Consider the following 6,055-nt stretch of genomic DNA (forward strand, 5'->3'; position numbering starts at 1 on the left):
AAACCCAGGATAGGGAAAACTATCCTCCACAATAAAAGAACTTCTTCAGGAATCATTCTCTCTTACCTCAAGCTGTATTTCAGAGCAATGGTGATAAGAACTGTATGATATTTTTACAGAGATAGGCAATAGATTGATGGAATATAATTGAAGACCCAGAAATAAGCCCACACACCTCTGGCCACTTGATCTTTGACAAAGGAGCTAAAACCATCCAGTGGTAAAAAGATAGCATTTTCAACAAATGGAGGTCTGAATGCAAATTGACCCATTCTTATTTCCTTGTACAAAGCTTATATCCAAGTGGATCAAGGACCTCCTCATCAAACCAGGTACACTCAAACTAATAGAAGAGAAAATGGGGAAGAGCCTCAAACACATGGGCACTTGGGAACATTTCTCGAACAAAATATCAGTGGCTTATGCTCTAAGATCAAGAATTGATAAATGGGACCTCATAAAACTGCAAAGCTTCTGTAAGGCAAAAGACACTGTCATTAGGACAAGACAGCAACTAAGAGATCAGGAAAAGATCTTTACCAATCCTACATCTGATAGTGGGCTAATGTACAAAATATACAAGGAACTTAAGAAGTTAGAGAGCCAAATAACCATATTAAAAATGGGGTACAGAGCTAAACAAAGAATTCTCAGCTGAGGAATATGGAATGCCTGAGAAGCACCTAAAGAAATGTTTAACATTTTTAGCCATCAGGGAAATTCAAATCAGAACAACCCTGAGATTCTACCTCACACCAGTCAGAATGGCAAAGATCAAAAATTCAGGTGACAACAGACACTGACAAGGATGTGGAGAAAGAAGAACACTCCTCCATTATTGGTGGGATTTCAAGCTGGTACAAACACTCTGGAAATCAGTCTGGTGGTGTCTCACAAAATTAGACATTCCACTACCTGAGGACCCAGCTATACCTCTCCTGGGCATATACCCAAAAGATGCTCCAACATATAACAAGGACACATGCTCCACTACGTTTGCAGCAGCCTTATTCATAATAGCTTGAAGCTGGAAAGAATTCAAATGTCCTTCAACAGAAGAATGGATATAGAAAATGTGGTACATCTACACAATGGAGTACTTACTCAGCTATAAAAAACAATGATTTCATGAAATTCATATGTAAATGGTGGAACTAGAAAATGTCATCCTGAGTGAGGTATCCAAATCATAAAAAGAACAGATATGGTATGCACTCATTGATAAGTGTATATTAGCCCAAAAGCTAAGATTATCCAAGATATAATCCACCAACCACATTCATCTCAAGAAAAAGAATGTCCAAAGAGTGGATGCTTCAGTCATTCTTAGATGGGGGAACAAAAATATTCATAGGAGGAGATATGGAAACAAAGTTTGGTGTAGAGAGTGAAGGAATGGCCAATCAGGTCCTGCCACACCTGGGATCCAGCCCACATATATATAGCCACCAAACCCAGGCAATATTGCTGATGCCAAGAAGTGCATGCTGGCAGGAACTGGATATAGATGTCTCCTGAGAGGCTGTGTCAGAGAATGACAAATACAGAGGTGAATGCTTGCAGACAACCTTTGAACCGAGAACTGGGTTCCCATTGCAGGGGTTAGAGAAAGGATTGAAGGATCTGAAGGGGCTTGCAACCCCATAAGAACAATAATACCAACCAACCAGTGCTCCAAGGGACTTAACCACCATCCAAAAAGTACACATGGAGAGACCCATGGCTCCAGCTGCATATGTCGCAGAGGACAACCTTGTTGGTCAGCAATGGGAGGAGAAGCTCTTGGTCCTTTCAAGACGGTATTGCCCTCCCTCCTTCCCCCAGTGTATGGGAATGTCAGAACTTGGAGGCAGGAAGGGGGTGGGTGGTGGGTAGTTGGGTGGAGGAATACCCTCATAGAAGAAGGGGGCGGGGAGATGGGATAGGGGATTTATGGATGGGAAATGGGGGAAGGGGATACCATTTGAAATGTAAATAAAATAGCCAATTAGAGAAAAAAATCAAAACAACCTGTGGATATGCTGCTTCCAGAACCTGACGTTCAACAGTTTTCTCTTTCTAGGAGAAGGTAAAACATTTTCTAGTTTGTTTTTTTACTTGGTTACACCCCTCACTACTGTATCACTGAAAATATAGTGGCATTTCAATTGCATGAATCTTGGTTTTTCAGACTTGTAAATTTTCTCAGATTTTATCTCACACTATCTATAGTGTGCTTCATCAAGGTATATACCCTGGCTACTTGCAGAGCCATCTCCTTGGCTTTTTTAAAAATTATTTTTAAAATTTTTTTTGTATTCATCCAAAGTGGCTAGCCATTTCTCACACCTGACCTTCAGTTTCCAATTATATTTATGTTCTCATTATCTTCTTCAGAGGATCACTGGGGTTTAGAAACAATTCCATCATCATATACGCACTATTTCTTCTATGATAGTACATTTTCTTCTATCAGTGTATCCCCCCAGTTTACTACCAAGGAGCATTTTAATTTTAACAAGTGTCTCCAGTTGGGTAAATTCTGTTTGTTGCTTCATCTACTTATGTGCCACAGGATTTTCATGATCAGGCAATGCTCCAAAGCCTCATCTTGTTGTTCATTTTTTGAGAACATTCCCAGTACCAACTTTATTAGGTTGTGTTCTCTGAAAAATTGGCACTGAAATATAATTCGAGGTGCAAGATGTTCAATAAAGATCAATTCCCTTTAAAGGCAAAAAGAGGGAACTATATTGAGACGAGGAAGAAACTAAACTGTGAGGTAGGCTTACAGTTCCATGAAGTTCCAGCCATGTCAGGTTGTGTTAGACTGTTTTTTTTTTGTCATAACAAAATGTATCAAAGAAACAACATAGAGAACAAATATTCATAGTTTCAGTCCATTAGGTCAAGGAGAGTGAGGTGGAGTAGAACAGCTCACATCACAGCAGCCAGAAAGCAGTAAGAGGTTATTCCTAGACTATCTTAATTTCTCTTTTTTTCCTTTGAATTGTGACTGGTCTTCCAACATATCGAGCCATACTGCTTACACTGAAAGTGGATATTCACTACTCTAGTAGTTAATCTTTTAGAAAAAGAGATGCACTGTATTAATTAAACAAGAAGTACCTTTTAATCCAATCAAATTGGCAATCAAGATTAAACATCACACAAGCCAATTTTAAAAAATACATTAAAATATTTTATGTACATTGGTGTTTTGCTTGCCTGCATGCCTGTGTGAGGATGTCGATTTCCTGAAACTGGGCTTACAGACAGTTCTGAACTGCTAGGAGGGTGCTGGGAATTGAACCCAGGTAACTTGGAAGAGCAAGCAGTTCACTTAACCACTGAGCCATCTCTCCAGCCCTAAGGCTAAAATTTTGAGCTTCTAAATCTCTGTCTCCCACACTCCCCATATGTGAGGAACTGTTAAATATGACTTTCACCCTTACATTTAATTTATTTTTGGTGTTGTGAATTTATGGATGTAACCCAGGGTCTCAGTCATACTAATCATACAGTTTATCCAAACTTGCTCTTTCTACCTTCCCACAATTCCCTCCCCCTCTCTCTTCCTGACTCTCTTCCTTCCTCCCTCCTTCCTTCCCTCCATTCCTCTCTTCCTCCCTTCTTCTCTTCTTTTTCAATCTTTCATTTTTTGATTTTTAATGATATTGAACATTGAATGTAAGATCTTCTGCATTTTATTTATATGTTCTCCCACTGAACTACAATCCAACACCAAAACTGATTTCTTGAAACTTAGTTCTCTGTGGGAGAGGCAAGTATTGACGGATTTTTGTAGAATCTTGATGGTACATTTCTGAGGATAAAAATTTTAAGGGTAGTAAATAACGAATTAGGATGCCCAGTTAATTTAAGAAAGACAGATACTAGTTCTTCCAGTATAAATATCTTCCATATATATGATAGTTAATATATGTTATAATTTTTGACATCCCCTTTCTTTTCCTCTCTTTAGTCTTCATGTACATCTCCCTGTTGCTTTCCTTCAAATTTATTGCTTCTTTTAAAAAATATTGTTGCATATATTCCATTTTTTAAAATAAATTGAATCTTATTTAGAAGTTTTAATAGTTTTATTGGTTATTTTCTTTTTTTTCTTTTATTGGATTTTTAAAATTTACATTTCAAATGTTATTCTCTTTCCCAGACATAAGCCCCCATCCCATTCCCCTCTTCTTCTGTAAGGTTGTTCCTCTCCCCAACCACCCCCTCTTCCCACTCTCGTACATTCTGCTACACTGGGGGTCCAACCTTGGCAGGACCAAGGGCTTCTCCTTCCATTGGTGCCCAACAAGGGCATCCTCTGCTACATATGCAGCTGGGGCCATGGGTCAGTCCATGTATAGTCTTACGGTAGTGGAATAGTCCCTGGGAGCTCTAGTTGGTTTGCATTCTTATTCTTATGGGGTTGCAAACCTCTTTAGCTCTTTCAATCCTTTCTCTAATTCCTCCAACATGGATCCCCTTCTCAGTCCAATGGTTAGCTGCTAGCATTCACCTTTGTATTTGACATGCTCTGTCTGTGTCTCTTAGCAGACATCTATATCTAGTTCCTGTCAGCATGCACTTCTTAGCTTCAACAATCTTATTTAGTTTTGGTGGCTAGCACTCTCTCTCTCTCTCTCTCTCTCTCTCTCTCTCTCTGTCTCTCTCTCTGTCTCTGTCTGTCTCTGTCTCTCTCTCTGTCTCTCTCTCTATATCTATCTATCTATCTATATATATATCTATATATATCTCACATGTGGAACAGGCTCTGAATGGCAGTTCCTTCAGTCTCTACTCTAAATTTTGTCTCCATATCCATATCTGAATATTTTTCTTTCCCCATTTAAGATGAGCGAAGCATCCACACTTTGGTCATTCTTTTTCTTGAGCGTCATGTGGTCTGTGGATTGTATCTTGGGTAATTTGAGCTTTTGGGCTAATATCCACTTATCAATGAGTGCATACCAAATGTGTTTTTCTGTGATTGGGTTATCTCACTCAGGATGATAGTTTCTAGTTCATTCCACTTGCCTATGAATTTCATGAAGTCATTGTTTTTGATAGCTGAGTAGTACTCCATTGTGTAGATGTACCATATTTTTGAATCCATTCATCTGTTGAAGGGCATCTGGGTTCTTTCCAGCTTCTGGCTGTTATAAATAAGGCAGCTATGAACATAGTGGAGCATGTGTCTTTGTCGTAAGTTGGAGCATCTTTTGGGTATATACTCAAGAGAGGTATAGCTGGATCCTCAGGTAGTGGAATGTCCAGTTTTCTGTGGAATCTCCAGAGTGATTCCAGTTTGCAATCCCACCAACAATGGAGGAGTGCTCCTCTTTTCCATATCCTCACCAGCATCTTCTGTCACCTGAGTTATTGATCTTAGCCATTCTGACTGGTCTGAGGTGGAATCTCAGGGTTGTTTTGATTTGCATTTCCCTGATGACTAAAGATGTTGAACATTTCTTTAGCTGCTTTTTTGGCCATTCAATAATCCTCAGCTAAGAATATTTTGTTTAGCTCTGTAACCCACTTTTCAATAGGGTTATTTTGCTCTGTGGAGTCTAAATTCTTGAGTTCTTTGTATATTTTGTATATTAGCCCTCTATCAGATGTAGGATCGGTAAAGATCTTTCCCCAATCTGTTGGTTGCTGTTTTGTCCTAATGACAGTATCTTTTGCCTTACAAAAGCTTTGCAGTTTTATGAGGTCCCATTTGTCGATTCTTTATCTTACAGCATAAGCAATTGGTGTTTTGTTCAGGAAATTTTCCCCAGTGTACATGTGTTCGAGACTCTTTCCCACTTTTTCTTCTATTAGTTTGAGTGTATCTGGTTTGATGTGGAGGTGCTTGATCCACTTGGACTTAAGTTTTGTATATGGTGACAAGAATGGATCGATCCACATTCTTCTACATCCTGATCACCAGTTGAACAGCACCATTTGCTGAAAATGCTATCTTTCTTCCATTGGATGGTTTTAGCTCCTTTGTCAAGTATCAAGTGACCATAGGTGTGTGGGGTCATTTCTGGGTCTTCCATTATGTTCCACCGATCTATCT

Source organism: Rattus norvegicus, chromosome 3 (assembly GCF_036323735.1).
Source record: "Rattus norvegicus strain BN/NHsdMcwi chromosome 3, GRCr8, whole genome shotgun sequence".
Taxonomy (NCBI): Eukaryota; Metazoa; Chordata; class Mammalia; order Rodentia; family Muridae; genus Rattus; species Rattus norvegicus.